Below are 23,407 nucleotides of genomic sequence, written 5' to 3' on the forward strand. Positions count from 1 at the left end.
GCATAGATTCTATCTAGTTTGAGTAAACTTTTGGTTCATTATTTTAAATTTGGAGTTAAATCTACAAATTGACCTCTTTCTATAACATTTGAAAATGATTTCTCACTCTCTTTCAACCTTAGTGTTCGATTTGATACCTAAGCTATTTCTCTTTTTGTGTAATATCGGACCAATGTGAGTTAACTTTTCGATTCATTGTTAAAATTTGTATTATATTTGGAAAACTTGACTGCTGGTAAAGTTTGAAAAATGATTTACCATTTTTCTATAACAATTGGATTTGACCTTTCGCTTTCATTTTGTTTTGGCGTTGATTCGTTGTCAGGATTCGTTATTGGAGACGTCTGATAACTAGTTCTGCACTTATCGGCGAATGATTTCGTATTTTGATTTGTCCTTGATTCGGAAAGATAGCGCGCTTGCATGCATCAAGAGTTCTCTCATTCCCTTGATATGGACATCGTGCTTTTGAAAGTTTTCTTAACCCCTTTTGAAGGATCATCTGTTGAAATTCCAATTTGTTTTGAATGTTTTGATTTTAGACCTTGGAAAATTGAGTTCGTCCTTATTGTATTTTCATTTTCTACTTGCAAGTTTCGAGGACGAAACTTCTTAAAAGGAGGGATGATTGTAACACCCCGTAATTTCGGACCGTTATTATATGGCGGAAGTAATTTATTAATCAGGTTGAATTTAATATTAATGTATTTGAAGTAATAATAATTCAATGAAATATAATTCTATTATATTTTGAAGTAAAGTATTTATTTTGATAGATTCGAAATGTTTAAAAATAGTTTAAACCATGTAAAAACCTTTTATTTTGAAATAAGGGCATATCGGGGAAAATGGCGATTCTTGTGAAAATTGGGCAAACGATTTTGGAAATGGGTCATATGAGTACTCGATCTTCTTGTAATCTCGTGTTTAAGAACTTTGGCATTGTCGGAATTTGCATTTGACAAACGGTTCTAATTATCGTCGAAATTATCGTCGAAACGAGCCAAAACCGACTAATGAAATTCCGCCAAATCCCCGCTCCTTTCTCCCTTTCCACGGCCCACCTTCTTCCCCCTCCTTCCTATTTCTTCCTAAGGCTTCTTTTGCCTCTTGACCGAAATCCACAAAAGAGAAAAAACAAATAAACTTACAATCGTAATTTCAGCATAACTTCTTCGTTTCTAGTCCGATTTTCGCAAAATTTATATTTTCGGAATCCTCTCTTCAAGATCTACATCCTAGTATGTTTTAATTTAAGTTTTCATTATGTCGATTTAAGATGATTTTTGGGCATAATTTCGGTTTAGTAATTATTATTGTGTTTTTGTTGTTTTTAATAGGTGAAGATTATGAGGATGATATAGGGGACTCCTATATAGTAGAGGATGATGGGTAGCTACTGTTTTTAGGGTTTTCTCAAGGGTTATTTTGCCTTTTTCTAGCTTAAGGTAACATATTTCTAGTTACTCGACGAATAAATGTCACATTCTTTGCTTTTTGTATGATTTTGTGAATGTTATTTGAGTGGTTTATTTCACATGAAAATATGGGTTAAAATCATGTCTTTTGTAAGTTTAAGTTCAAATATTAGTATGGAAATGAAATGGAAATGAATAATTGATGCTTAAAACGATGTTAAAATGAACAAAAATGGAGAAATGGAGGGTTTGGGGGTGGCGGCCCATTTGGCCCGGCAGGCCCGTGCAGCCCACGGCAGACCTTGGGTTGGCCGGGTCGGCCCATTGCTTGTCTTCGCGATTTTTCATGCGTTGTTCGTAGTTTCGGGTTTATTAACGTTATATTTAGTATAAGTAACATATGGGTAGTCTTATGAATTGAATAATGTTAATAGTAAATATAATGTTGATGGTAAAGTTATGCTTATATTGGTAGTTGACACATGTTAGGATAGGTTATGATATGAAATTGTAATGAATAGGCTTAAAAGGAATTTTATAGCGATAATTGCAATGTTTGGATGATTATGCCGAAAACTGAGCCTTAGCCCCTTTGACTGAATCGATGTCAGTCAATTGTGTGATTGGTCAGCCGCGATTGAACCCGTACCTGTCGCAAGGCTGGGGTTGCGGCTAAAAATTCGGTTGGAAGAAATTAATGTGTGAATTGGATAATTGGCCTTATTCTTGTTTTAGGCCATTTATTATGTTTTTAGTTCACATGTGATGTTGGTTGAATTGAATGGTTTCTTATATTGTAGAAACGGCCTTAGATTCCCTGAAACCTTTAATATTGTTAATATTGCTTGAAATGGAATTAGTATTGAATACTTCTTGCAGGTTGTTGTGTTTGTCATAGATAGGTCTTTATAGTCTTTGACGAGTATATGTTCACTGCTTAATAGCCTTTGTGTTCCTGACTTGGTGGGTTTATATCCAAGTTGGGGCATGACCTCGTTACTTATTTTGAGGGTAAGTGGTCAGCTTATGTACTAGCCAACCCTTTGGTGGACTCCTTAGGGTACTCACTTTGTTTTTAAAAAAATTGTGGGTCTTGGGTGCGGTGGTGTGTATCCGCATGTCTAGGTCTGCGCAGATTTAGGACTAGGGTTGTGTTGTGTCTTGGCCATGTTTTGATAGAACCTCTGAGCCAAGATACCGGTTCGATTACCTTCCCTACCTCGTGGTATAGACTCGAGTTACAGGGTGACTATTGACGGTGCTAAGAACTTATGCCTGTCTTTGATATATTGCCCTTTCTTGTATGGTGATTCTATGAATCATAGAAGGTGAGATGCAAGCCGGCTATGGTTGATAGAGTTTGGATTCCTGGATGTTATGTGATTCACATGATAGTGTAGTATGAGTCGGTCTAGTGTTCGCATGCTAGGACTATGTGTTGTTATATTGTTGCTCACATGATAAGCACGATTGTCTAGCATCTATATGCTAAGGCTATGTGTGATTCGTATTCATATTCTTATGCTTACATGTTATATTAATTACGACATTTCGTGGCTGGGAGGACACGAAGTTACTCCCCACTGAATTGTGGCTTTCGTGTTTGTATAAAATGCGATTGACAGGTTGATGATGATTAGATGGGGTACACGGACGAGCTAGTGAGCAAAAGAACCTTGGACCTAGTCTGGTTATACTTTGTAGTAAAACTTAAAACATATGGTTGTGTTTATATTTTGGAGGGACATATGTCTCCCTCTTTTACTTTGGTTTGTATCACTTTATTCTCGCGACTTTAGCAATGTTATGTAAATTAGTTTGTTAGAATTTGCAGGTTTTGGCACTCTTCATTTGGAAATGTTTGTGAATGGTTTAGAAAAGTTTTTAAAATTACAGGTTTTATCTAGTTGAACCAATTACAAACATATCCTGTCAGTTTTTCTGTAGAATATACGTGTTTATTTATTGCTAAAAATGAGGGTGTCACAATCACACGTCCCACACTTCCTATTACTAATACACTTCAATTTATCTTAATTTCCATATCTTATCTTTTACCATATTAATTTGATCACCTAACACCTCCTATTCCTACTTTAATTCATGTCATAATTTGACACTTACCAAAAATTAATTACCACTTGCCTAAGACCTAGACCTAGACCCTTATAATTACCCCTTGATGCCGTGTAACCTACATCCTCACATCCACTTGATCACTTTTCTTCGTTTCTAAAAATCTTGCCAAATCTTTTACCATCTCCATCATCATCTTTACTTAACCATCACCATCACCATGAATTCTCACCATGCAAAAACCCGTTCTTCAACCCGACATCAACAACACCGAAACCCCAACAATCCTCCATCACCACTACCATCTCATAATCCTAATTTTCATACTTTTCCTTCACCACAACCACAATCGTCCTCACCTCTGTTTCACGGTCGAGACGATACGATGTCCGAGGGAAAAAGATGCCGTATTTTTAAGGGAAAGAACAAAGTAGTTGTCGATGAGGGGAATAATGTTGATGAACCCGAGGTTATAATTAGGAATGGTGTTTCGAGGACTCTACTCCGAGATGTCTCAAAAAACGCAACAAGAGAAGGCTTAGACCGAGTCCGTTTGACACATGATGCGAGTATTCTTGTTTCTTGTGTCTTGCCTTACTCAATCCATGGTGGAAGGTACTATCCTAAGTCTTCGTTGACTACTATTTCCGCTCTTAAGTTTTTCATTGATTTTCTTGATTTTCAAGAATGGAGTCATGTTAGTCAATTTTCGGATCGATAGTCATATTAGTGCTTTCGGGTCCAATTTATCCTGTTGAAGTTGTTCAGTTTTTCGCTAGTGTGAAAATTAAGAAAGAGGTCTTGCATGTGACTGTCAATGATGTAGATGTGACGGTCTCTGTTTAGGATTTTTGCGTTGCTTTTTCGGTTCCTAATGACGGAATTGATATTAATCCGAGTCTTGAGTGGTCTAATGTTGTTGGTGAAAAGGAATTGGTAATTAAAAATTACTTTGAGAAAGTCGGGTCGGATGGTGGTAATATTATTGTCCGTCCTCTCTCGGCCAAAATTAAGTTCCTTCTCAATTTTCTTTGGAACACCATCGTGCCGAGAAGGGGAGGAAGGGACAAAGTTTCAAGTTATGAGGCGATAATTGTTTACTCGTGGTTGGAAGGTCAAAAGGTCAATTTAGCGAGTCTTGTACTAAACCGTATTGTCCAAACAAGTCTCACGGTTACGAAAGAAAATTTTTGCACAACAATCGATCTTCCTTATGGGATATGGGTGTCACGGTTGTTAGAGATAAAACAAGTTGTGGGAAGGGCTAGTTAATTACGGTGTGAGTGCTAAAGATTGCATGTGTGACCCGTTGATTAAGCTTATGGGTCTTGTGGTTAATGAACCCGAACTGGTGCTTGTAAAAGATGTTGACAAGGCTCCTAATGAGACGGGTTTGGGAGCTATGGATGCTAATATGGAAAGTTTTATGTCTACTTTGATGAAAAAATTCGAGGAACAATCCACTACCTTGGCTACGGTTTTATCGCAAGTTGGACCATCACGGTCTTTGGACTCGGGTTTGGATTCTACTCAGGTTTATGCTTGGATGGATGAGGTGGATAAGAGGTTGTCGGGTTTTGAGAGGGAGTTGAAGGCCATCCGTGGGGAAGTGTTCCCACATGGAGATCGTCTTACCTTCCTTACGAGTCAAGGAGGTGCGTTGGTAATACATGGGAAGGCTATGACAAACGATCAATCGCTCACTTTGGAGGCCACAAAAGCGTTGTCCTTGAACGTTCTCAACTTTGAACGTAATCTTCAAAGTATTGCTCAACCCGTGAGGAGTTCGTTTGACCGTCTTGATGCCTTGGAACATCGCACTCGTCCCGACTACGTGAACCCGTACAAAACCCGTAACATTTGACCTTGCCTCACCTTGCCTCATTTAGCTCTTTCTATTTTTAGTATCTTTTATCAGTTTAGTGGTGTTTTTTGCAAACTTAATTCGGCCCATTTTGGCATGTACTTGTGGATTATGGCCCAAGTATCTCCCTAAACATGTGTTTATTCGGCCCTTTGGCATCAAACATGTTTTCTTAAGTTTGTATGATAATTAATCTTCTAGATGCTTATGTTTATGTGTGGTTTGTTTGTTGTTTATATCGTTTTTATCTCTTGTCTCGTCTTATATTATTCTAGTAATTTAATATTTGTTCTTAACTTTTCGATGATGTCAAGAGGGGGAAAGAACGTCTATTGTAAGTATCTACCTAAGCTTGCTCCTTGTCAAGACCAATTGTCTCTTAAAGTCCTTACGTTTCGATTTTATGTTTCGTCTTGATCTTGCGTTGATCTTTCTTATTAAGATGACGGTATTATATTGAGGGGGAACTCTATACTTAGTCTCAATTTTAGGGGACTTGCCATCATCAAAAAGGGGGAATTTGTTGAACCATATAGTATATGTTTATGTTTTGATGATGTCAAGGTGCTTTATAATTTATATATACTCGTTGCGCATAATCGTTTGTTTAAGTCTTTTAGATTAGACTTATTTATTACAAGCAACAAAGAGAATTGTGGTGGAAGTATAGGGTGGTCAAGCCTCAATTGAAGATCAAATTATCTGAAGATTCATTCAAGTATTATGAGAAGACGAAGTCCGTCTAAAGATTAATCAAGCTTGGATGATGAAGTAGCCTATACTCGAAGATCTCCTATGATGATTAGAATAGTATATGTGATTATCTCGTAATGGTAACTAAGAGTGAATTTCTTGTATTGGTAAAGTTATAGTTTTGCAGCTATAACATTACTAGTAAAAGAGCTTAATGTTATAGCTCTTCTACTATAACATTGAGATGCTGAGTTTATTTTACATGACATACATTGTTTCAAAATTGTTTTTGAAAATTGTTTAAGTTTAGTTTAAATGTTTAGTAAAATTATTTATTAAATGAAGCCCGGTTTAATGCGGAGTTTAGTCTTATGTTAAACGTTGGTTAGTATTTGTTTTGGGTCAACTTATGAGTTGGACCATGCTACTAATTAGGGTTATTATCTAGCTACTCTTAAAACCTAAGTTCTAACCCAATATTGAGCAAGGGTTTACACGAGTCACGAGGCATATGACAGTGATATCTCGAGTAACCTAAGGTATATTTTGTAAAGATTTTATTCTGTAAGGAATATCTTTACATATCTTTTATATCTTACTTGATATGGTTGCTTATGATAAAAGATATTCTTGTTATAGAAAATCTTATCATATCTTAGAATTTATGGAAAAGATAATAATAGAATAAATTGTATTCTATCTTTTGCAATATTCTTTATTATCTTTTAGGCTTTAAGGAAAGAAATAATAGAAGATATGATTTGTTTACATAACTTTTATTTTCGGCCATTAGGGTTTCATGAAACCCAGTAGCCTTACTCTTTCCTTCCTATAAATACTTTGCTTTTGCAACATTTAAAATTAAAGACCTTAAGCATAAAATTGATTTTATTTTCAAAGAGCAAAACCATGTATTTCAAGCAGAAAACCGATTTGCTATTTTCAAAAGGTCGTGTATTTTGAAACTCGTATATTCATTTGTTAAGTTATCGTTATAAGATAATAGTGCTCAATAGGTTTCTTACTTGTTCATTAACGTGAACCTTTGCAAGAATCATTTGTGCTTTCTTATTAGCGTAAGTTAGTCACTCACGTATTTAACGGTACTCATTGAGTTACAACTAGAGTTAGTTGTACGAGTTGGGTTAGTAAATTTGTAATCCGTAGAAAGGTACTAAATTTATTAATCGAGAATAGTGGACGTAGGTTTCGATTTGTGAAACTGAACCACTTCAAAAACCGTGTGTGTCTCTTTCTTTCGTTCGTTTGTTTACTTTGTTCTTACTTGATCATTAGTTAATTAGTTAAAGTTTAATCAATAAACTTTAAGTAATTAATTATATTCATACAATCGAAATTTTTTTCAAAGTTTTAAATCCTCAATTCACCCCCCCTCTTGAGTATTTCAGATCGATAGACTCTTCATTCAAGGTACGGACGAACCTAAAAGAAGATTGATCCCGACAAGCCCTACACTCCCTACAAGCCTAAGAAGAAAAATACACCTAAATGTGAGTGTATGTTCCGTGTTCGAGCAGTGCAGAATAGGGTTAATGATGTAGATGGTAAAGAGTTGATAGTTTGGAACATATTGACCGCCGAGAGAGGTGCATGTCACAACCACTGTTTAGTAAAGTACAAAGACGGGGATATGCATTTTGTGGGCTTGGATGCAGGCGAGAAAGAGTACGTGAGGGAACAAGTTCGGGCATCGATTCCCCCGAGAAGTAAAAAAAATGGTCTTCATCAAAGAACCCCCGATAAACCCTGACCTACAAGCACCCAAATTTATAGTGAGGCAACCAAGGTTCGGCGAGAAATCAGAGGGACACGGAATGTCGCTCAACGAATGTTGGCTTTAACTGTAGGTGAGAAGTATGAGGAATGGCACAAGAAAAATCCTGAGACAAAGGAGATTAGTCATGTTTTCGTGTCTCATCCGGAAGCCGTAAGGTTGTTCCGTGCTTATCCCCATGTGGTACTCATTAATTCGACCTACATGACAAACGTTTACAATATTGCACTCGTTGAGGTTGTTGGTGTCACACCATGTGGTTCTTATTTCTTTATTGCTAGTGTGCTACTTCCTTCCGAGTCAGAAAAAGATTACGCGTGGATGTTAGAGAGATTAGGGGAGCATCTCGAGTATACGGGTGCATCTGTTTCAGCCTTTGTCACTGATCGGAATTTGGGGTTGATCGCCACTCTTCAGTCCATTTATCCTCCCACTCCTCACCTTTTGTGTCGTTAGCACTTGAACCATGCTATGGAGAAAAAAGCACTCTCAAAGAAACATTTGGTGTAGTACAAAAATATTATAATGGATAATCCAGATAGCGGTTGGAACCTAGTGATCGATGAAACTACCGTGGATGAGTTTTGGAGCGGTTGGGAAGCTTTTTGTAACAAGTAGGAGGAGTTGGCGACTTATGCGGTGAAAACATAGGGTAAATACACGAAGAAGTGGGTTTTATGCTATACAAACCGATACTTTCATTTTGGAAACACGGCCACTTCCTGGGTTGAGTCCGCCCATTCACTTTTGAAGGCTTGGTTGAAAACTGCTAACTTAAACCTTGATACTATGTAGTCTCGTATTCATTCAGTGCTTGAATCTCAACACTCCAAAATTAGATATGAGCTAGAACAATCGAGGAGTAGACCGCGAATTGGAAATCGTGTATTTTCCTCTTTGCAAGGAAATGTGTCTATCAAGGCCATTGAGATCATGGAAGCTGAAATTAAGAGAGGGATTGAGCTGGGATTGGGTTTGAAAACTTATGTGGATGTGTTTTACTAGTTACTCATGGATTACCTTGTACTTGTGGATTGATTCAATGCAAATAAGGGGTAAGAGGGTCCATCTTGATGACGTTCACGAGTTTTGGAGGACCTTTGTAACACCCGGCCCATACCTAGGGTCGGGAGCGGTAACTCACGATACCTCGCCAGGATGTGCACATGGTTCACAGATCAACACGGGTCCTTTCCAACGCATTTTGTCCTCACACATGTGCATCCCTGGAACTTTCCCAGAAGGTCACCTATCCTAAGACTACTCTCAACCAAGCACGCTTAATTGTGGAGTTCTTTCGCATGGATAACCAGAAAAGAAAGTGCACTTTGTTGATATGAGTAGTACTATTAATTCCTTTAAGCACTATTCAGATTTTAAGCCTATCAATGAACCTCTTCATGAGATACCCCACCCGAATAACGTCTTCAGTTCAAAGGAGTATTACACACCACACATGAAGAACGCAACGTCCTCGTTGTGTCTGGCAGCATTTGACTGCAGCGATGCTAAACTCAAAATCCTCCCGTGCTAGGTTGGTGACCCGGGTACTCCAGACCACATGCTCACTAGATGGTCGCAGGGTTGCTCTGATACCAGTTGTAACATCCTGTCCCTAGGTTTGGGTCTGGGTGTTATAACCTTGGAGTACGACAATGATGATGCAATACCCAAAAACAATAGTGATGAGTTGGAGGAGCTTATAGAGGAAGCGAGAGCTAGTGACACGATAAAGAGGAGGGTACTTGTTGAGAAAATGCGCGAAGGCCTTCATCCGTAGGACGAGGATGTTCATCCACCTCCTGTTAGAGAAAACCTCAAGGGGCAACCGCTGGGTTCTACTACTCGGAACAAGTCGGGTTTCGAGCATGCAAAGTGGAAGTACGGGACACCTACTACAAATGGAACTACAAATGTTCAACATACGGTGGGTGATTTTGATCAAGGACCGATAGGTGCACCATTGGAAATTGGCTACAATAAGGTTCTTTTGTCAAGTTGGAGAAAATAATGAGTGGTCCCGGAAGAGTTTTGGAGTTTTTTTTATGGTTGGGTAGATGTTGGTGATGATGGTCATTGTGGATTTCGAGTAATCTCGCATGCTGAGCGGGGTCGAGAAAGCGCCTATTTAGTCATGAGAGAGTGGTGTGCTAGGGACATTTGCGGATATGATCCTTACAAGAATTTTTTCGATCAATCATGCCCGACAGATAATGGTTTGACCGTATATGAAAACAGCTTGAGACGGATCGAATTTTTCGACAAAGGAGGTTGTGGGAGTGACCATTTGATGTTTGGGGAACATTTCTTTGTGTTTGCATCGATCATTAATTGGAATATTTGCGTCATCGCCCAAAATCAAATTGGAGAAGTCCTTTCTTGGCAATGTACTACATATTTATCCCGAGTGTGTCGCCATAGAGGGAGTCAAATAAGAGATAACCCAGAAGCCACGAGTAAATTAAACTTTGATAATGTTTTCAACTTTGATTATGTCAATTTCAAATATGTAACCGTTTCAATTTGAAGTATGTAACCGTTATAAATTCAAACATGTAACCGTTTCAATTTCAATTATGTAACCGTTATAAATTCAAAAATGTTACCATTATAATTACAAAAATGATATGTTACCGTTATCAGACTTCTTAGAAAAACCACTTGTTATATCCATTCCAATCATAACAACCCATCTCATTCACCATTATAAATCCCGATTTCTCAATCCAATCCATTTACAACAACCGCAACGATAACAAAATGATTACAAATGCTCAAAAAATCAGAGTGTACCAATGAAAGATTGACTCCATTGTTTTGGTTTACCAAAGTTAGTGGATCTTCTTGAATTTGTCATCCAAAGTGCCACTCTATATTACTTTCTTGAAAATGAACAAATTGGCAGGCTTTGTATCATATTTTAGCCGGGAACTCTGAAAATGTACTAACTCCTCCAGTTAATGATGATGTTGTGTCTCTATCAACCTTAACAGAAAAGATGTGGGAGTATCGCATGTTGCGAAGTGATGTCATTAAATATTTTGAGCGCATAATGACCGTGCTCGATCACGCAGCACATTCCGATTTATGTGTTGGTAGAGTGTTCAACCTCGGCAACGAGAAACTCGACATCATTGATTTCTATGCTCAATATGTTGCTAGTCAACCTGAAGAAATTGAGGCTGTAGACAATCTAGAAGATCTGGAATCGTCCTCTTCATCAGCGGAAGATAATTAAGTTGGATTTTACATTCCAAATGAACCAAGTTAAAACTATGTTTTAATTAATTAAGTTAAACTATGTTTTAAGTATGTTTTAATTAAGTTGTAATTTGTGTAATTCCGTTAAGTATGTTTTAACTAAGTTGTAATTTATGTAATTCCTTAAATTATGTTTTTAAAATTTATGTAATTCCGTTAACTATGTTTTTAAAAATTTTTTAACTCCGTTAACTATGATTTTTATTAAGTTGTATTTTAAATTTCGTTAACTTTGTTAACTACAAATAAAAGGTGATAAAATTGCATAAAAACTATAAACTATCCATACAAATTGATAAAATAAATAAAAGCGAAACTAAAATAAATAAAAGCGAAACAAAATAAAATAATTCATTCTAATACATAATAATACAAACAAGTAAATAAAAAACACCATACACCGTCGAGGCATCATCATCATCTCCGCCATCATCGATCCTGAAATACTGCTCCATCTCATTCATCAACGTCTCCACATATTGCCACTTCTACTGCTCGGTAGGCTATCTGTAGATATATGAGAAATGACGCGTAACAGCTCGGCAAACCTCAGGCTCCTCAGTAATTGGGAGTCTGCGAAACTGAGTACGATGTATAGGAGGATAGATGTACAGGTAGGAATTCTTCCCACACCAAGCCATATAGTGCGGATGAGTCGGAAAAGGCATCATGGCACGTTCAAACCGGTCTCTCAAAACTATCTCGGCATCCCTACGCTCCCACTCCAAATAGAGGGTCTCCACAACACATTCTATATCCCGAGGCCGGCTTAGCTGGACGATGGTCAACAGTCGGGATACGCATAGGTTTTAGGATAGTCTGAATATACCCATACTGGCGGAGACACCGATCAGGCTGGTACGACTAGACTATATCAAGAAATATAATCAAGCCCGAGTAGAGCGACGTCCTACAAGTCCTATGTGAACCAAAACCGTAAAGGCTCCACATGACGTGCTTCGCCTTAAGCCCGTCGAACTTCTGTCGCTGCTCCTCTATCAACTCACGATTTCCCTTTAACCTAGGAACCCGTGACTAAGCCTCCATAAGTAGTCTCCCCTCGACATAATATCCGGAGTGGGGTCGGAACTGGGGAAAGTACTCGTATATACAAGCCTGAAGCAACGGTAAACAACCGCTAAGGCCCGGAGCCTCGCGTCGCGAAGCCATTCCGAATGTCGATACAAGTAGGTCAATTATGGATACCCAGTATCTGTTGAGACTCCAACAAACACCCGATGATTATCGGACTACAACATGCTTAGGAATCACATCGTTTGATCGAAAGTTTGTGTACAACTATACGTCGGAAAACATAAAACGATTTCGAAAACAAAACATTTCAAAAATTTTCAAAAGTACCTAGAGTGTTTAATGCATGACGACGGGGTCACAATGACACTAATTAGAGTCAAAACCGACACCGGACCAAAAACCGACTCAAAATTCAAATCCCGATTCCAACAACGAGTCAAACCGAGTCAAACACAAAAAACAAACTTTTCAAATGCTTCCATGTTAAGGTTTCCCGGAATCTTAAATGGTCAAGTACAAATCAAGTTCTTCCAAATCCTAGGATAGAACAAATCATGATTGCACTTGTGTGATAGCGACAAGACACCTCGAAGGCGTGCGAGATGGCTCGCGCCTCTTTGGGCAGCCCATGCGGCCACGTCGCTCAAAACACACACAAACACTCATTTTCCTATAAATACCCCTCAAATGCCACCATTTTAGAGTTACGCGAGCGTCTGCCCCCTCGCCTCTCTCTTAAAATTCTAGACTCGACTTCTTAAGTCACCAACCGACACGTGTTTACGACCTACCGATCGTAAACACAAGCCTTACACATTGTTTGGTACCGTCATCGTGCATTAAACCACTTGACCGACCATCTCGACCACTACACCAACACTAAACTTAAAAAACACTCTTTTACTTACTAAAACGGTTTTCAAACCGAGTTTTCCGGCCAAACAAGTTGATACACTTTCGTCGGTTTCTCGTCTCAAGCCTAGCATGTATGTATGAGGGTGTAAAAATCTTCTTTTATCATGTTTTCATTTGTTTCATGACTATAACATGGTTCAAATATGGGTTGAATGAGCCAAAACCGGATTTTTGGTTGAGGTAGAGGCTACTTATGTAGCACATAGGCTCGCGCTTAAAGCTCCCTGCTCAACCTAAATCTAACCGTGTTTGGTCTCTTCTTCCCTTTATTTTCATTTCATATTTGTAATCGGTTTTTACCATTTCAAATACTTTAAAATCATTTTTATGACAAGTTTTTAACCATAAAACATTTTTCACCCTTGGTTCTACATACCATGTCGGATTTTAACCTGAGTACGATGATGAATGCTGACTATTTATAAACAAATGAACTTAAAACAATTAGTTCATAATCATTTTCAAAACTATTCATGTCAAGCTTGCAAAACCGAACCCGACATCGAATATTGTCAAAACAATGACGATTATTCAAGTCTCGTTCTTCAAATTAACACGAAAGCGGCCTAAACGGCCTTTTCAAATCAAGACGCGTCTAAATACCCATTTTTCAATACATTTTACGAAATTTTCCAATGGCCAGAAGACGTCTTCCATCGTCTCTTGACCCGCGCCTAAACATGCCACTTATTTTTCCTTTTTCAAACCAGGGCAGACCCATTTACATCGCCAACAGGCTCTCACCTCTTATGGCTGCCTGATGCAGGATCTGTTTCCCTTCCAGCATTTGTATAGGACGATCCCGACTTCGGTTAACCCGAATACAGGACGGCTCAGATGACGAATATGCTCATTTTATCTCACATTTGTAAAATGTCTTACTAAGACAAATGGATCACGTTATGCACCATAAACCTAATTTGGTAAATGGATGTTTATTCCGTCCTGCATGAAAATCAACATTAAATCCAACTCGACATCAAATAATTGATACTTGGATTAAACAAACCGACATAGAAAGCTCACATGTTAGGTTCAAACTTGTGGATGCGCATTCATGCATTTACCTGTTTTATCAATTTTTGCATTTAACCAACCAACATCGATCAGTAGAGGTCGCTACTACGGGCGGGATTGGGTGTCCGATTAAAGGGCTTCCCAATACATACCTTCACCTCTTACTCAGAAACTTTGGATAGTGGACGACCTTATCCAAGGCGTACGAGAGTCATTCTAGAGATAGGATGCTAAAGAGGGACGACTCCTTATCTTCGGTACCTATATCAAACACCGCTTTTTGCCTTGGTTGACCTAGGTATAAAGTGGATTTGAACGGGTTCCAAGCATCCCACAAATACTTGGTGGCGACTCCGAAAATCTCTTGCATCGTTTCGAGACCCTTGCTGAGATGAAACCGACTGATCTAAAACGATCCGGTTGAAAGCATTTTTACGCCGCCGAACGTGGCTTTCAAAAAGACCATTGCCGTTGTCCACAGATCGGATGGGCATACGCAGGCGGGTTCCTTGTCCTGGCCCACAACCTAACCCTTTTCGACCAATTGGCTCGTCCCGTCGGCATGAGTTTTCTCATCCCCGCGTTTCTCATCCCGATTGAGTCAAGCATACCATTGACGATACACATTTCTGTTTCGTCAAAGAGCTTTCATCACCTTCGAGCTTGAGGCTAGGGTACCCTCCTTACACATTTTGTTTGGATTGGTATCCCTCTCGAAAATCGGGGTTTGATTGCTTGGTGTGTAACCAACCCTTTAAGCCAAAACCCGTGTCAGCATTATGCATAATATAATGAAACTGCGAGTGCTTATGTGTTATGTGATCATAAGTCCTTCCGTGTCATTTTCAACTTTCAAAAACACCCTTTTGCGCCGTTATAATGGCCATTTCAAACCTCGGCCTTTCCCCAACCGTTGAATTTCAAACAACACGCCTTTTTAGGCCGTCGTAATGACGATTTTCAAACTCGGTTCTCTACAACCATTTCAACACGCCTCTCTAGGCCGTTGTAAGACGATTTTCAAACTCGGTTCTCTACAACCATTTTAACACGCCTTTCTAGGCCGTCGTAATGACGATTTTCAAACTCGGTTTTCTACAACCATTTCAACACGCCTTTCTAGGCCATCGTAATGACGATTTTCAAACTCGGTTTTCTACAACCATTTCAACACGCCTTTCTAGGCTGTCGTAATGACGATTTTCAAACTCGGTTTTCTACAACCATTTCAAAAACATATTTTTAACGCCGTTATAATCGCCGCGTCAAGACACGGATTTTAACCCGTCTTGCGCCAACAATGGCTCTTTCAAAACCCGAGAAAGGCACACACCCTTTTTCTCGTGACATTTTCAAAGTCCCAAGGACCATACACTGTCCCCGAGACCTTTTCAAACATTTCAAAACTCTATTTTCAAAACATACAATTTTGAATTTCAAAAACCGTCTCTGGAAACAATACATTGTTTTCCGAGCTGACTCAAACTCAAACCGTCTTTTGATAACAAACTCAAGACAACTCTTCAACTGACCGAATTTCGGAGATCCTTATTCTTCGGAAGCCGTCCATAAAGCGACAAACGAATCTTTTTGAAAATCTCTATTTTCGAAAACTTCAGTCCATCATTCCAATTCCGCCTCGTGTCTATCGAGTCGAAGCAAACGTACTTATGGGTCTTTACTTATGAGTCGTCTCACCCCGAGGCTCGTCCAACGGCGTCACGCCACTACGTTGGACGCGAGTCAAAGTCTGGTCAACACCGTCACGTTATAAATCGAGTCGGCACCGAGGTACCACACACGGTCATCCTCGTCTTGTTGAGTCTGATATTTGCTCCATCCTTTGTGTTGTCTGCGTTCAGTCTTTGAGCCGTGTCGTATGGAGGTGTAATGTGAGCCGTTTTTCTACCTCAGAACCATTGCCCCGTCTTCAACTTCGTCCAACAACAACGACAACGGAGATGTTACAACTGCCCAGCTAGCCAGCCTTCTCACTGCTCTCAAGGTCATTCTAGACCGTGTCGAGACCCGTATCGACACCCTGGAAAACAAGGAAACTGGAGAACAAAATACTCCGCCCTTGACTAAAACTGAGAAAAGGCTCAAACTCTTGGACGAACAACTCCTAGCCCGGGGTAACAACACGCACCTCGAAAACAATCGAAGATTTGAACCCGTTGGGGATCAACTACCAGACAACTTTACATTGACTGATGTGCCCAAATTCAAGGGAATGGAGGACCCACTCAATCACATTCGAGCCTTCAAAGACTACATGGCCATAAAGGGGGTCAAACAGAAACTCTTCACCCGGATCTTTCCATCATTCCTGGAACCGATCCCTCGCCAATGGTACTACTCCCTCGACTCGAAGAACCTCACTACCTGGGATGATGTCGCAGTTGAATTTGCTAAGCAGTATTGATGTAGCGTTGTCATCACAAGCCCAATCAAACACATTTATATTATCAACAAACAACTAGCTAGTGGTTAAGTCGAGGTCGATCCACGAGACAGTGTGCTTTGGGTTCTAAGTCTATCTATCTCAATTTATGCTAGTGTCACAATTGATTTGGGTTTGTAGTTGTGTTCTAAACTAATGCAAGCAACAAAGTAAAACAAGCAAGTAAAGGTGTAGACAAATAATAAAGGATACTAGGATGTCATGGGGTCATATGGGATTCATGGGAGTTGATCATACAAACATGTTCTCAATTAAATAGCAAGCACTTATTATTGTGATGAGATCGAGTTGGTGTATATCTTACAATCCCTAAGAAGGTTTGGGTCCCGGAGCCGAATCGATTAGATTGTACAACACCTATAAGTCGACTTAGTCCTTCCTATTCAACTATATGCATGGTCTAATGAGACTCGAGTTGGTTTATGTCTTACAAGTCTCATTGAAAAGATAAGTAATGGGTAAGAAATTCAAGGATTCATAGGCTCGCATTTCATTAAACATAACATGTGCATAAGTTGAAATCACAACAAGCAAGCAAATAAATTATGTGAACATATTAGATTAAGCATGAATCATTCCCCATGTTTGTTTCCCTTAATTTCCCATTAATCTTAGCTAAAGAACTACTCACTCATTATCATGGGAAACATGTCATTTATGGTGTTAATCATTACAACAAGTATAAGCATGATAAGAAGATTGAGGAAATAAACAATAAAGAGTAAAGGATAAAAGAATTATACCAAACGTGAGATGATCCAAATAATAAAACAAAGAATAAAAGAAGAGAACTTAATTGATTGATGAAGAGTTGTCAATTCTCCAATAATAACCCAATAATCTTCAATTACCCAATAATAATAAACTTGAACAATGATTAAGGAAAGATTAATGTGTAATTTTGTGGAATGATTGAGATTAATCTATTCTAATCTACTCCTAATCTAATCAAAGGAAGGTTTTTCTCCTCTAAGAGGGCTTGGTCCTTTTGATTATTACAATTGGAGTATATATAGTAGTACATCATTAGGTTAAGTAAGGGTAGATTAGTAAATAGCATTGCTAAGTGTTGAGTAGGGAAATGCAAGTCTCGAAGGGAGATGCGCATATCACGTTGCTAGTCCCGCCACAATATGCTCGTCCCGCGCGTCTGGAGTCTTGGCACGGAGGTCCTGTCTCATGATCCGAGCGGATCGTGGAGGAGACGCTCAGATCTTCTTGCTTCAAGACGAGCATCTTCCAGCAGGAGACGAGCGTCTTCTTGCAGGAGACGAGCATCTTCTTACGGGGACGCTCGGATTGGCGGCCAGTTTGTCTATTTGAGCTCGGATTGTAAAACGGACGTCATTTCCTCATCCGGACTCCTATTGGAGTGATTAAAAAGCCTAGACCACTTGGTTTTTTGACGCCGTTTCATCTAGCATACTTTCAGAGCCAAAGGAGCAACTCTTGGTTTGGTTCCGAGTAATTTTTTCATGTAATGGCTTCCTTCTCGTCATCCTTGCTTTTAAGCCTATGATCCTTCTATATACTCTTTATTCCTACATCCTTGGTCATCATTCTTGCCTCTTCTTCATACTAGTCCATCCAAGATCATCAACAAGATTCCGAATATGCACAAGAGACGGGAATTCCGCCTCATTATCCTCTTTCCTACAAGACATATACAATGCAATAGGAAAGCAAAATAGGAAGGAATTGACGGATAAAATGGTCATGAAATGCTGTATTAGTATGCAAAATGGGTTCAATTAGGGGACTAAATATGCGCAAATAAGAGTCACATCAAACATCCCCAAACCGAACCTTTACTCGTCCCGAGTAAAGAGGTGACAAGAACTAGACCTTTATTTAAACTATTCTAATAATATAGCCGATGTGAGACAATTAGCGGGTCTCACTCCGCCCCTTCAACTCACAACAAGACATCCATGAGGTAGGGTGCCTTCTTGCAAGGGAAGGTGGGGCTTGCCAAAATGGCGATACATCCAAATATTTAAGCACACAAAACAAGTAATGGATGCATCTACAAAAATGAATAGCCACTTTCCTCATCTAAGTGGCGGAAATTATCTAAAGGGGAAGCAATATAAGGGTACACACTCCATCATAGATATGGTTTCTTCAAACTACTAAGCCTAGAAGGATACCAATAAATCACCTCCAAGTTGTGTCAAATTAGGGTATCTTTGTCCTCAATTGTTAAATGCTTTCGTCAAGGGTAGACTCCCTATGGTGTTAGAAACACTGGAGGATCGCGGAATTCCCCTTCTTGCTTAGGCAAGAAGAAGGGTCGTCCCCTCTCTACCATGCACAAAAATGGATTCGATGGATAAAGGGATCATTTGTATTTGCGTTTCGTATGGGAGTTTGCTTTTGTTGTTGTCCCCCCTCCCCCCCCCCCCCCCCCCAATTTCTTGTGCCATTTGACATTTGAGAATACTTTCTTTTTTCCATTTCTTTTGATGTTTGACATTTCAATACTTGACAATTTAAACTTTTTCTTGCATTTTCTTTTGAATATTTTCAAAGTCACCCCATTTGTCGTGAGGGTGCTTATATTTGAAGCATATGAGTTTTCATTTTTGTTACTCGTCTTTTCTTTTGATGCAATTGCAAACTTTTTCATTTTCATTTCAATGCTTGAACTTAAATTGATAGTTTTTGTGCCCATTCCCTTTTTGATGACAAAACGTGGTAGAATGTGGAAGATGGTTGCATGGTTTCAAGGGTCACCTTGGAATAAACGGTAGCCAAGGAGTTATCACACCACAAGGTACTCTTGACTATGCCTTAATCCATGGGTAAAATGATACTAGCATGACACATCCTAGGGTGTTTTACAAGCATTCTAATGAGCAAAGTCTCAAGAAGAAAAAGTATCTACAAGGGCATTATATACACTTGTCAAGCTTCCCAACTAGACATTTTCAGAAAATTTTCTAACCATGCAACTACATGCCATGATGCAACTAATATATATACAATCCTAATGCGTATGCTTCTATCAACTATTATGCCATATAAACTAAATGCAAAACTCCTAACAACACATTGGTTTATACCACACTAATCAAAAGATAACCACATTGTCATTAACATATAAAAAGGAGGAAGGATATTTGGAAAGATCATACCATGCGGTCTTCTATTTCCTTCATGCCTCGAATGTGGCGTAGTCGACCCAATGTGATAAGAGTGAGAAAGAAATAAACAAATATATACAATTCAACACTACAAAGGAGAGAACATGTTTTTGGAATTTTTAAATTTTCAAATTTTTATGGATTTTGTTTTTATGAATTTAAAGAACATATTTTTGAGATTTTTCAAAAAAATTCAATTTTTATGTATTTTGGAATATAAATTCTCATCCCCCACTTTATTTTGGACATTGTCCTCAATGTACATGTAGGAGTAGGAATGAAAATGAAATACATGTTTTTGGATTTTTAAAGTTTTATGGAAATTAAAGTGCAAATGCAATGATATGATATGAATGCATGCTCTAACTAAATGCAATTCTATATGACATATATAACAAATGAATGCAATCTAAACTACCCTAGATGATGCATGATTTCTAGTAAACTATGGTCACCTATGATCAAACCTCCCCAAACCGATTTAAACACTATTTCTAGTGTAGAAATGAATAATTTTAGTCATTAGTGATTATGCATGAATTCTAGTCTATATGCAACTAACTATATGAATCATGTGAGATATATTACAATGCAACTATACTATATGAACTAACTAATGTAAATGCAATATGAAATATATTACAAATGCAAGCTAAATGTATATGTATATAACTAAATGCAAGTGTAAATGTAATGCAAAGTCAAAGTAAAGGGTATCTTACAAATTGTGGTTTGAGGGAGGACTCCACCAAACTCATTCCTTGTTGCCATGGTTATTGATGTGACCATAATTAGAGCATATTTAGTCCCTGAATTAGCCTTGTTCCCATGCTTTTTAGTGCATATTTGGGTCATTTATTGTCTTTAGTCCTTTATTTTCCATATTCTTTGAGGTTTTGTGTCCTTGGTAGGAAAGGAGTGCAAACCTTGCATTTTCATGGCAAAATGAAGCTAAATTGATTGAATTCAATGACCAAGCATCAAGGAGAATACAAGATTAAGGCCTTTGTACATACTATAGTAGATGGGCAGTGATGAGAAAAGATCCTTGCATCCCCGAGGAAATCCTCAAGGATTTTATGAAGAAAAAGGAAGAAAAGAAGAAAGAAAGAAACTGTAAGACAATCCGAGCGGATTGTCCACAAGACGCCCGTCAAGCAGCCACAATCCGAACGTCTTCTCCCTGTGGACGCCCGTCCAAAACACCCCAAATCCGCCCGTCTTCCCCATCTGGACGCCCGTCCAGAATGACCAGAATCCGCCCGTCCCGTGCCCTGGACGCCCGGATTCTCTAACAGCTATTTCGTCTTCTACAAGCTTCAAGGAAGGATGCACATATTTTTCTAAGACCGGCGAAAAGGAGACCGGAGTCTCCCTAGAGACCGGCGATTCCTCAAGGACTTTATCGTCATTTAAGTCCTTAGTAAACCCTAATTTATGTAACTAATCCCCACTATAAATACCCCATTAGTCTAATTAGAAGAGCATGTTCTTCTTAGCAATCTCTAGAGTAGTTAATATCAATCAAATCTCTCTTTAATCTTGTAATCAACATTTAATCAAGTTTTAATACAAGTTTCATTTCCTTAATCTCTCTCTTGTTCATCCTTTGTTTTGGGTAATTTAAGATTATTTGGGTTATTATTCGGAGATTGACAACCTTCCAATCTATCATCAAGTACTTCTATTATTCTTTGCTTTATTATTGGAATCATTAGTAGGTATAATTTTCTTAATCCATTTTTAATTATTGCTAATTACTTTCATTTATTCATCATGTTTTACTTTGTTGGTATGATTGACAACCTTGCTAGCATGTTCAACATGATAATGAGTGAGTAGTTTCCTTAGCTAGGGTTAATGGGTAATTAGGGGAAACCAACATGGGGGATGATTCATGCTTAATTTAATATGTTTTCATAGTTTATTTGCTTGCTTGTTGTGATCTCAACTTATGCACATGTTATGTTTTATGAAATGCGAGCCTATGAATACTTGCATTTTTTACCCATCACCTATCTTTTCAATGAGACTTATAAGACATAAACCAACTCGAGTCTCATTAGACCATGCATATAGTTGAGTAGGGAAGATTAATTCGACTTGTAGGTGTTGTATAATCTAATCGATTCGGCTCCGGGACCCAAACTTTCCTAGGATTGTAGGATATAAACCAACTCGATCCATCACAACAATAATTTCTTGCTTATAATTTGAGAATATGTTTGTATGATCAATTCCCATGAATCCTCTATGACCCCATGACACCCTAGTACCTTTTATCAATTGTTTACATCCCTTTTCAATTCATCTTGCTTGTTTACTTTTATTGCTATTTAGTTTAGTGATCTTCTACTTCAAACCCCAATTTGTGACACCCTTAGACACCACTAGTTGCAATAGAAAATCTCATCTCAATGCCCGTCCCTTGGGATCCGACCTTTACTTGCCTCTTTATTAAATGTAGAGTTGTTTGTGAAGTTATAAATTGTGTTTTGGTCTAGGTGCTCCTAACGACAAGTATCGAAAACTAAACCTCCTCGAGAGTCCGGCCAAAAATGGCGCCGTTGCCAGGGACGGTGTTAACTTGATTTAGATTTTCTTATATTGTTATTAGTTGTGTATTTATTTGCCTTGGTGAAGTAAAACTCCTCAAGGTTTGTTCTAATTATTTTCGAGTTGTTTGATATTTTGCATGTCTAGAAGATCACAAGGTAACTTGTTACCCTTTGATCACGAAATTGAAAGGACTTTGACAACCAATAGAAGACTTGCTAGGAGAACTTTGAGAGGTATTGGTGAGGTTGTAGATATTCAACCAAACACTATTGAGTTCATCAACCCTTTTGCAAGAGAAGGTGAGGAGAACCCAACACAAAACCCAACACAAAATCAACCCACAATGCCTAAATTTTCATCACATTCCGTACCAACCGAGGAAACCTACCCAATGGTACTCCCACACCACAACACTTAACCGGAAATTTTATTGCCAAATCCGCATTTATCCAATTAGTCGAAAGAAGCCAATTTGGGGGGATGCCTAGTGAAGACCCTCACTCTCACATGGAGACTTTTTGTGACTATTGTGATGCTATATCTCAAACCGGTGTAACTCAAGACCAAATTCGATGGGTCTTATTTCCCTTTTCTCTAATTGGCACCGCGAAACAATGGTTGAACGGCCTTGATAAGGCTACTCTCGGAATTGATTCTTGGAAGAAATTGGCTCTAGCTTTCTAGAAAAAGTTCTATCCACCGGAAAAGACTAACATGCTAAGAGCTCAAATTACGGGCTTTAAGCAAAGAGATGAAGAATCTTTGTATGAAACTTGGGAGCGATTCAAAGGAATTTCCCGCTCATGTCCTCACCATGGACTTAGCGAGTGGTTCTTGGTACAACAATTTTGGAACGGTCTTTATGAAGACTCAAGAAACATTCTCAACATGGGATCAAATGGAATGTTCACCGAAGTTGATGACAATCAAACTTGGAACAAGATTGAGGAAATGGCGGTCCATAATTCACAATATAGTAGACCTCGCAAGGCTACTAGAGGAGGAAAGCATGAAGTGGACTCTATTACTCAATTGGGTGCTCAACTTAGTGCTCACATTGATACCATCAATTTGAAGTTTGAAAAAGTTATGGCTAGACTTGAAGAAGCCTCAAAATCACCAAAGCATCATGTTAATGCCATGACGACATCTTCATCAATCTCA

General features: G+C 38.6%; 1 non-coding gene across 1 annotated transcript; it reads right to left on the reverse strand.

Annotated features, from left to right (window-relative positions):
- Nucleotides 1–22,957: 22,957 nt before the first annotated feature.
- Nucleotides 22,958–23,064, reverse strand: LOC141624430 (small nucleolar RNA R71). The gene has a single exon (XR_012534236.1). It is a non-coding gene; the product is annotated as a small nucleolar RNA R71 (small nucleolar RNA).
- Between the last annotated feature and the right edge of the window lie 343 nt (nucleotides 23,065–23,407).

The sequence above is a fragment of the Silene latifolia genome, chromosome X (genome assembly GCF_048544455.1).
Source record: "Silene latifolia isolate original U9 population chromosome X, ASM4854445v1, whole genome shotgun sequence".
Lineage (NCBI taxonomy): Eukaryota > Viridiplantae > Streptophyta > Magnoliopsida > Caryophyllales > Caryophyllaceae > Silene > Silene latifolia.